This window comes from Sinocyclocheilus anshuiensis, unplaced genomic scaffold (assembly GCF_001515605.1).
Source record: "Sinocyclocheilus anshuiensis isolate Anshui unplaced genomic scaffold, SAMN03320099.WGS_v1.1 scaffold1707, whole genome shotgun sequence".
NCBI classification, from domain to species: Eukaryota; Metazoa; Chordata; class Actinopteri; order Cypriniformes; family Cyprinidae; genus Sinocyclocheilus; species Sinocyclocheilus anshuiensis.
In genome coordinates, this window is record NW_015549658.1 from 94740 (window position 1) to 105578 (window position 10839).

Genomic DNA, 10839 nt, shown 5'->3' on the forward strand with positions numbered 1-10839 from the left:
TCTGATGCACTCACTCAACCAAGCGCTCTAACCACAACCTCGCCCCTCCCCACCCCCCAACCATTCACATTTCTGTAGGCGGGAATTATTTGTAATGCTATTCTAATGAGCCGCTTTGTGATATCACAAAGCCCGGAAACCAAACGCTGTAGTCCAAACGAGCCGTTCGTTGTAGTTCTTGAAAAGGGATTTTTAAAAAACTAAATATCTCCCTTTGGAGTGGACTTTGAGATTTGTAACTTTCTAGATCTTTTTAATGCCCAAACATAAACACTACACACTGACTAAAATTAAAAAAGTGAAAAAGCATAATAGGACCCCTTTAAATCAATTAATCTCTCCCCAGGTATAGAATCTAGGTGTGATGGTAAATAGTTGCCTCAAATTTGACAAGCAGATTAGCACGGTCATTGGGTCCAGCTTTTTCTCTCTTCGTTCTCTATCAAAAATCTAATCCTTTCTTCCTAAGTAGGGATGTTCATTTTAACCGGTTAACCGTTAACTGACCGTAATAATTTTTGACCGATTAATACAATCAGTTAAACGGTTTAAAAATACTTTTTTTTTCAGTAATTTATCAAAATATTTAAAAAGGTTTGCTGCATGGTTAAAATACGCTACGCGTATTAAAAAAATTGTTTTTTAGGGGGAAAAAACATAAGTCGCGTATAAGTCGCATTTTATTATTTCATTCAGAAATAGGCCTAATGCCGACACGAAATGTTTACAAACATTATAATAAACACTGTAAACATAGCTAGGCTATTTTAGTTCCCCTCATTCCACAACAAATCCTTTCCATTAGCAGTATTTAGAAAAGAACAAGAATTAAAAATATAAGAAGCTATGGCAATATAAACGACAAGCCAAAACGAATTCATTTAGGCTAAAACGAAACTGAAACCAACGTTGGGTCTCTCATTCGACACCTGATATTCAATAAGCCAAGCTTTATCATTTGTTTATCCGCATTACATCTGTTTTTTATTTGTTGAACATCAATTCAATTGTTACTCTTAAACTGGTTTGGATGTTTTTTGTATTTTCTAGTTCGGGGAACAGACACAGTCTCTATAGTGTGATATCTAGGTGAAAGAGTCTCTATGTGCTGAGAATTAACTGTGAATCCCTCGCTGCTGACAGAGAGAGCTAAACTATACATGTGGCAAGCGGTGCAAACAACAATAGCAGTAGAAGAAGCCATTACTCACCGTGATTGATGAATGATTCTGACTTACCACAGTTGATTGAACTCGTGAAAAAACGGAGCGAGAGAGAAAAGAAACGGAGCGAGAAAAAAAAGAAAAAGAAAACAGCAATAGACGCGAATGGAAACGCGATTGACAAGCTAACCGGCTAACGAATGCTAATGCGCTGCACTCGCGGTTTTAGAATAAAAGCAAACTATCAAATTAATTAGATTAGTTTGATAGATAATATCAGAAATATGGTGGGAATTAAATGATATTTTATCACTTTAAACAACAGAGAGTGATAGTAAGATAGAGATTCAACAAACCACTCAGCAGGTTCACATGGCTCTCCGGAGCAGCAGCAGTACATATGTCTTGGCGATAGATCTGCTTGTTGGGGGGTGTTTTGTTCTTGTTTTGGCTTGTATTGTCCCTTCTATGTCTCCTGCTTTGTGGGAGGTTATTTCATGTGTTATATTTGCAGCAGCAGTATTTCTTACATGCTCACAGCAGCATGTTGTGGATGTATTGGCAGTAGCAGCAGCGTAGCAGATCTATTCCACCAAGACCAAATACATTAACATTGTCACGTACATTACGTACACGAGTCGTCATATGTCCTTCTTTCTCTGAGTGTGGATCTTCAGAGGGTCGTTGTGTTTGTGGATTATAGCGAGGGTCTCGTCTCTTTCTATGACGTGGAGTCCATGTCTCATATCTACTCTTTCACTAATCAGTCTTTTAATGAGAAACTCTATCCATTTGTTTGTTTGGGGTATTATTGGAATAAAAGCTCTACACCATTGATCATCTGTGATGATTACTAATGAGATCAGTGAATTAATTTACATGATCATGTGACACAAACAACAGGAAATACAATAAAATGCATAATAACAATAAATATTAAAAGCTTGCAGTTTGAAGGTGTTGAAGAAGTTTAAAGTTTAAATAAACAGTAGTTTGTACAGCTTGAAGCTGAGGATTTTAAGATATCACATAGATACAGGTTGGATAGAAGTTTGAAGGTTTTCAGTTTGAAGTTGACTAGTTTGAAGTTTAATGTAGTTTTAAAGATTAAAGTTTGAATGTTTTGAAGGCAATACAGTCTATTAGAAAAACAGATAGTTGGCTAGGATGTTGCTATGCAGTTGCTAGGGTACTCAGGGGGGGTTGTTGCTATTCAGTTGCTAGGGTACCAGGGGTGGTTGATAGGGTGTTGCTATGTGGTTGCTAAGGTACTTGGGGTTGTTGCTAAGCTGTTGCTATGCGGTTGCTAGGGTACTCGGGGGTGTTGCTATTCGGTTGCTAGGGTAATAGTAGTCCATACAACTCAAGTTCTGATAGAGTGTTATGCCCGATGTAAGTGCAGTACTGTAACATCTTTCATTCAGCACATTTATATATAAATATTTTTATGTGTGCTCAATCTGTGAGTCTTTGTTTTGTAGGTAAAATGTTTAATTCTTGAAGGACATCAGTCGTCCTGATTTCAGGTGCAAATGTGCTCAGTGTGACTGCTGGAATACTGATCTCAAACTTTAGATGTAAATATACAATATAAACTGATTATGTGCGTGTTTGGACGTTCGATATTGTATCTAGTGATGTTCCTACTTTGCATGCTCTTTTAAGGAATTATATGTATAGTTTCATGTGTCGACTAAGTGATTCAAGAAATACAATCATAATGGCCTTAAATGATCCCACATTAAGCGACACTAGGTATTCTTCCTGGCTCTGGAAGCACTGGAACTCAAGTTTGTGATATGGACCTAAGGGTCTGAAATAAAGAAATAATAATAATAATTTAGAGACGGCCCCTAAACTTGCAAATATCGAACGTCCAAAATCAAGCCAACTTTATTCCAGTAAAAGATCTTTGAGGCAGGAGCGACCTCTATTACGGATTAAAAGTGAGGAATAGAATATACAGAAATAAGTGTCTGTTTCCTCTCATCAGTCAGAGTGTAAACAGTGAGAGTTGTTGAGACAGGTGAAAAGCGTTTGGTTAATACAGTTGCAAATGGACTTTGCTTTTTCATTTGAAGTTTGGCAGACACTGTGCGCTTGCGAAAGCAAAAACTCAAACACTAATGCAAGATTTGCAATTGCATTTGGATTATGTCACAATTTATGCGTTGTAACGAGGACGCTGAGGCATTACATGCGTCCACATATGGAAAACACAATTGAAAATACAATTTGCAATTCCTTTCGAAAATAGTCCTGGATATTCTTCCATACATACAGTATGTATGAAACTGAAGTCTGTAAACACTGAAATAACAACTAAATGAATGTCACTGTAAATATGTGAATATGCTTATCACTGTAAATCTGCTTTATATTATATAAAGAGTTACAAAACATAAAAGTGACTTACTTTGACTACAATATCTACAACATGTTTTAGTACCTGTATATTTGATGTTTCAATGAGTACAAATTTACAGCAACATGTCAATCTTAATTATATATAAAAAGAAACATGAAATGACAATTTTTATTACTTTAGGAATACAAGTAATACAAATATTTTACAATGAAATACTTTACATGCACCTACAGCTAATCCCTCACAAAAATGTTCCTGTCTTTTACTGTCTTCATTCCACTAAACACTACAGAAACAAACACCAACACAGCAACCCCACCGAAATGTTCTAATATTTAAAACATATTTAAGGTTACAACATCATAAATTATATACAATTATTCAGTTATGCAACCACAGACATTTTAAAATTTCACTTCAGTTTACACACTTCCCTATAATAATTTGATTCAATATTAATATAAAAATATATCACTTACATAATGTTAATTTTTGTTTAAAAAAAAATCTCTTAAACACAGATGTAACAATAGAAGCAACACTCAGTTCAAATACTAGTAAAACGTATTAGTATGAAAACTTATTTTTCTCTCCGTTTTTGCCTTTCGTCCACACTGAGATGGCGGGGGGTTTTTTTGTCAAGAAAAATGAAGCCTTTTGAAAATGCTCTCTGAAGGATACATCTGAAAGCACAGTTTTCGCGTCGTAGTATAAATTCTGAAAATGGAGATGTTTAAACAAAAATAGAAGCATGTTTAGTAGGGTTGGGTACCGTTCACATTTGAACCGGTACCTTTTTTCGGTACTTTATTCTCTGTGTAATTACAAAAACATTTCTTTCAGTGAAAAAATAAGTCCAAAAGTCTCAATTTCAACATTTTGAACAATAGGGTGAATTTTTTGGCAAACAAACTGAGGTTTACTGTTGAAATTAATACATGGAAGAAAAATTGTGTGAATAGTCTTTTCAAACATTTTTTAATAGGCTAATAATTGAACATGCAGGATTCATATTTAAACCATCTTTTTGCATTTTAATATTCACAGACACTAGTTCATATCGCGATTCGACGAGTGGCAGACCTACTTTTGATTTATTCGTCCAAAATTGATGAATTCCGTGGCATTCCGTATCCATATGATGCATATTCTACCCGTAGTTATCTATAGTTATTATATCAGCATTGTTGCGTCAACTATTTACTTTCGCAGTGTTGCTAAAGCTTAATGTTCCTTTAAAGACAAAACTGGATTAATGCTTCTTAGCTACCTAGAGAGTCTGGAAAACAAAGCATGACTATTATTTTCAACTACAGTTACTGAATGTTGACATAAAAGCATGCAATACGGTATTTTATGATTAAGTGTAGCATTTCAGTAGAAACTTAATTTTACCATAAGTAAATATGTTAGGATCAACATTAACAGGGACAAACTAACATGAATGTTCTGAAATGTAATAGCCTGCCCTTATAGGCTATCACTTCTAATCACCATTAGCAGTGTTTAGATACATACAATTTATTATCTGTCAGAATTACAGAAAGTTTTGATGAAGGTAATGTATGTTTCATGATAAACGGCTGCTGGCCGTAGGTTAATCTCCCCTCACCCTGCGGTAATATGGTATGGTCCAACCGCAAGCGGAACACAAGAATGGAAAACTAGAATAATGAGTCATTTTTGTTTGTTTGCTACAAAATCTAATTCGGAAGCAGCAACCCAAAGGTGTAGGACTGACAATCATTAACCAAGAAGGTAAATAAATCAGGATTACCTAATACTGATGACACACACTTAAATGTATCAAAAGCGTTTAATTGAACTCTGAAGTACACATTCCACAACATTTGCTTAAGACATTATAATAGAAGAAATGTTAAATACAGTATACCTTTTTAACATACTAAATTATATATATATATAAACAACAAAATCACACTTTTTGTGTTATTTTCAAAATTAAACTATCTATAGTAATGTAGTGATTAAAGCCTTATGTCTAAATAAGTTATGTTCCAAATTTGAAGTTGATATGAAAAAAAATGGAGGTTCCTGTGAGGTTTTATTTAGGGCGTTATACCACAAACAGCCACTGGGTGCCATTCAAACTCCATTTAATTTTTTTGTCACAAATGTCTAGATTTCTCTGTCAGTTTTACTTCTGTCAAAATAACCACCAAATATGGAATCCTGAGACTCAGACCTTTCCAATGATATGTGTTTTGCCAAGATTATAAAAAGGTTTGATTCTAAAAGACCGTAATGAATTTTGTAATATGACACTTGACACCGCCCACTAAGGGGGAGGAGACCGCCAAGATTTTAAAGTACCATTTCCATGATAACACAATGTCCGATTTCAAAGTGGTTTACACAGGATGGATCTTGGGTTTCTAAGTTTCTAATTTAATTTATGATGATTACTAAAAGATTTGATAGAGAAAAAGGACAACAACAAAAATGAGCGCCAAGCGTCCCACTGGTGGGACGGTGACAGTTAAGGGGTTAAACTGTCTCTAGTAATGTAGTGAGTATTTGAAAAAAAAAAATCACTGCTATAAAATACAGCAGACACAATCAAGTCTATACATCTGTGGCAGAAAACATATATTTTTGCAAAATATTAGTGCAAAATATTTATTACAACGGATACAACTTAACCTTATGATAAACATTCCAAAAAGTAAAAAAAGAAATACTGTATCCATTCTAATGCTCAAATGATTCCAAATCGGACTGCGCACGTTTGTAACAACCAGATTCACTGCAGCTTCTGTCCTCACACACTGACCGTTCTGCAGCACCATCTACTGTAGAAACTGTACATTCACGAGGACTTCACCACACGCCAATCTGCAGTTTTTCATGACTCAGTATTTTGGAAATCAATGCATTGGACTCATATCTACCACGTGTTTGCTAACTCAATAGCCTGCAGAATATGTCATGCTGCATGTGAATTTTCTTGTGATGTGTCCACGTAACAGTGATGCTACTTTGGAAGTTTTACAATAAGCGAGTCATGTTTGTTTCAGGGTTTACAAACTCCAAAGTGTGCGACTGTGGACACAAGTACTCAACTCTGACGTCTGTATCCACAGTTTCTCCTACAATACTTTCTCTTTCACCTTCCTCTACTTCTGCAAAACCTGCTGTTGTGATGACTTACGCTTGTGTTTCCCGTGTGTTTGCTGACAACCTCATTGTTCACTCATTTCCCTGAAAAAATTAACATTATTGACTCCTCAATCAGTAAACGCATCTACTCTAGTCACCTAGCACTACACTGCTGTTTCAACTTTCAGCCAAGCAGATGAATACTCTGTTCTGGACACATTAAAATTAATAATGCTGTTTCATACCACTTTCTGCACACAATGTCTAGCTTCTCTTTTACTTGGGAGGACTTGTTCAAAAACACACCACTCCACTTCACTGGACTCCCGCAAAAAGAAAAATAACATCATAACTTAACGAAGGAGAGGGAAAGTAAACAGTCTTTCTTTATCCTCAGGTAGCTTAAACTGAAGTAGGCTTTGTAGACCTCAGGCGCAAACTCTTTAGGAAAGATTTCTATTCACCTTGTGGATAAATCCTTTTTGGGTGTCCCCATTTTGACACCTACAACAACAAATTAAGAAATTAGAATATACATAGAATCTTTGTTGAAATTGTGAATAAAATACAAAACTTGCCTCGGACTTGCACATAAATCACAAAAGCATAAAAAATAACTTTAAAAAATACCTACACATACTTTTGGCCTGCTGTTATAGAGCAAATCAATAGCATGCATCAAAATCAACCAATTTTCTTATAAAACAATCACAATGGAAATAAGCCAAGTCAAATTATTATCAACACATCACTACTAATAAACAACCATATGCTTTGACTTGAGAACAGACAATCACACGTTCTAAACCGACATTTCACAGCAATTTTAATATATATAAACAAACATGTAAAAAACAAATGTATGAACTTTTTACTACAGATCTAACAAGTATAACAATCAAATAAAAGGTGGTAAAAAGAGCCGTGAATATCTGGGAACAAGAGCAAATAACGACACACAATGTCTAAATCAATTCACGCTTTGCCAATTTAATATTTATATATATATTAGGCCTACACCACTAAATCGCTGTTAATTTCATTCTCAGCATTTTAGATCAATTATTAACTTAATCAACGATTCACGATTCAAAAATACATGTTTCAAGATCCATGCATCTGCACACGCAAGATTTGTAATAAATGCATCGAGAAAAAGACTAAATCGTTACACTCATACTTCAAAGAATATATTGCAAATAAAAAGATCACCAAATGAAACAGTCAACAATCATTTTGGCTATAGAAATTCACATTAACAGCAAAATATATAGATAGTCTACCAACCAATTCAAATAATATAATCAACATACTTTTAATAACTTTAACAAAATATTTTTGTTTAATAAAAGTTTAATGCTTATCTGCATAACAGGTGTCAGTATGTTGTATTCCAAGGTTTTCAGTCTGATTATTCGATTGTTGAAAAAGGTGTTCCTCAAGGTTCTATTCTGGGTCCACTACTTTTTTCTATTTTTATTAATGATTTATCTCAAATATGCTTAAATTACTCTGTACATATTTATGCTGATGACACTGTTATTTACACCACTAATTCTGATTTGTTACAATCATTTGTATACAATATGCTTATATTGAATAAGAAGAAGTCTTGTATGTTAATTCGCATGTGACGGAGCCGTTCTTTTGCATTTGATTTGAATATTACTTTTGATGATGGTTTACTTCTTGAGACTGTTGATTCATTTAAATATCTTGGCCTTTGGATTGACCCTGAACTTACTTTTAAGCCCCATATTGATTATATTGTTAATAGAACATACAGTTGTTTGCGTTTACTTTATCGCTCCATTAATTGTTTTACATGTCAAGTTAGAAAAATAATTATTTCTCAGGTAATATTACCTTTTATTGATTATGCTGATATCGTATATCAAGATACCTCTGACACTTATCTGAAGCCTCTTAATGTGGTTTACAACTCTTTATGTAGATTTGTGTTAAGGTGTCCATATCATACTCATCACTGCAATATGTACGAAATGCTTAATTGGTTACATCCTAAATCAAGAAGATGACAACTTCATTGGTTTCTGTTTATTTTTAAATGCATTTTTTTATTGTCCTTGGTATTTGAAACAGTACTTGATTCCATACATATCTTCTTATTCACTTAGACATGTACAATTTCCGTTCATTTTGTTCCCAGAATTTTTAGTGAAGCCGGACTTAGGTCTTTTCAGTATAAAGCTCCTTCTGATTGGAATAATCTTCCTCAGTCTTTGATATCTGTTGCTTCCCTTTATTGCTTTAGGTCATCTTTATTTTCTTATCTCAAAATATTTTGTGTCTGCTTTTAAGTTTTCTTTTGTCGATTCTGTTTATATGTGACATTGATTGTTTTGTAATCCTGCTGTGGGTGTGGGGGACTGGTTGAGCATGTCTTTTGTTTTGCATATTTGTGCGTGTACGTTTTGTATGATTATGTTGTAATATTTAGTTTTTGTGTGTTTAGGACCCCCTTGAAAATGAGATGTCACATCTCAAGGGGCTATCCGTTCAATAAATTAAATTAATGAATTAAAACATCAGTTTGAATAAGGAAAGGAATATCTTTGTCGTAGTATCCTTTCAGTGGTTAAAGTTGCCAGTCATTGCATGCTTCGCATTTGGTGCACTTTATATGTACCATTTTGATTTGCCTTTTTTAGAATTTGAAAGATAATAAATAAATTGTTTGGTAAGTTAGATCTCTGATTGTATTCCCTAACCCAATAGTCGATCGTGCTTAAGTCTGTTGACACCAATAATGTGTCAATTTACTGATCTGAAGACGTGAAAACAGGATCTATACATTACTTAACTAAACAGTTAAGCGATATAGCGTGAGCTGTTTACCTCAGCAGACTCGACACAGAACAAAGGGAACGCGTCATCACCGCGAGGTAAGAGTGCTGTATAAAATGGCAAAACATTTATAAAACAACAAACAAAATAGTGTAAAAAAAAAGTTACTGATGTAGACAGACGAGACAGTTACATTTAAAAAATAAAATAAAATTGAAGCACTCAAAGCACACACAAACTCCCAATGTTCTGTATTTTCTGGTGGGCCACTAAATAATATATCTGTGTAAAACTATTTCCACAAGAAGAACACACACACCAGGCTTCTGTGCATAACATGGCTCTTCAGAATCAGTGTGAGCTTTATTCACCAGGTGTGCACAAACACACTTTGTTTTGATAATGTTTAATAGTTCACATTGAGCTGATAATGAGCTACGTGAGACATTTAATATGTACGTAAATGTTAATATAGGTAAATATGAATATAGTTTGATGCTGGAAATATTAGTGCTTAGGTGCTAGGTGCTTTTGGAAGTTTTACAATAGTCGTCCGTTTCTACTCACAAAATTAGCATTTACGTTATAATTAATAATTACCAGTGAATGTACTTAGAAAATCAAACTATATTTAGATTCATATGGACATGCTGCTGTAGTTATTTAGCTGGAGTGGTTAATGAAGATGAGTTACATTAGTGTTTGTTTTTGTATTGTTTGTGTCATATTGTGTTACTTATAACAGTATTATCTTTCAGTAGAACACTTTTATAGGCTGTTAGCATCTATCCTGACTCAGATAATGTGTTTCTAACAGAAACTCTCAGATAAAGTGAGATGATCTGCTGATGATCCTGAATGTCTTGTTGAATGAGTGTTGATTGAGGCTCATCAATATTAACAGCTGCTGAAAACACTCTGTATTTCATGACAATAGTCCTGCTTTCACCTCATGTATTAAGCTGATGTCTTCAGATCTCCTGTAAATCGCCACTTAAAGCTCATTACATTGGTGTCAACAGACTGAAGGTATCTGTTGCTTACAGATATCTACATTTATTTCTGTCTTTATGCTTCCCAATGCTTTCCTCACAGTTCTTTTCTAGATATCTACCTTTATTTTAATGAAGAAACAGAATAATGTTAGAATTAGAAAAAATTGTGAATTAGCATCAGTTGCTTTATGATACACCGATATAAATGCTTACATTTGTTAATTAGTAAACGAGTCAAAGACAAAAATGGGTTAATATAGAAAAAAAACTTTAAGCATATTTAGAACAAGAATCATTTGATGACATGTTCAAACACTGTGTTTAAGGATCACAGTGCAGCCCAAAAATACTCATTAATTGTCCATTTAAATCTCTATACTTTGAT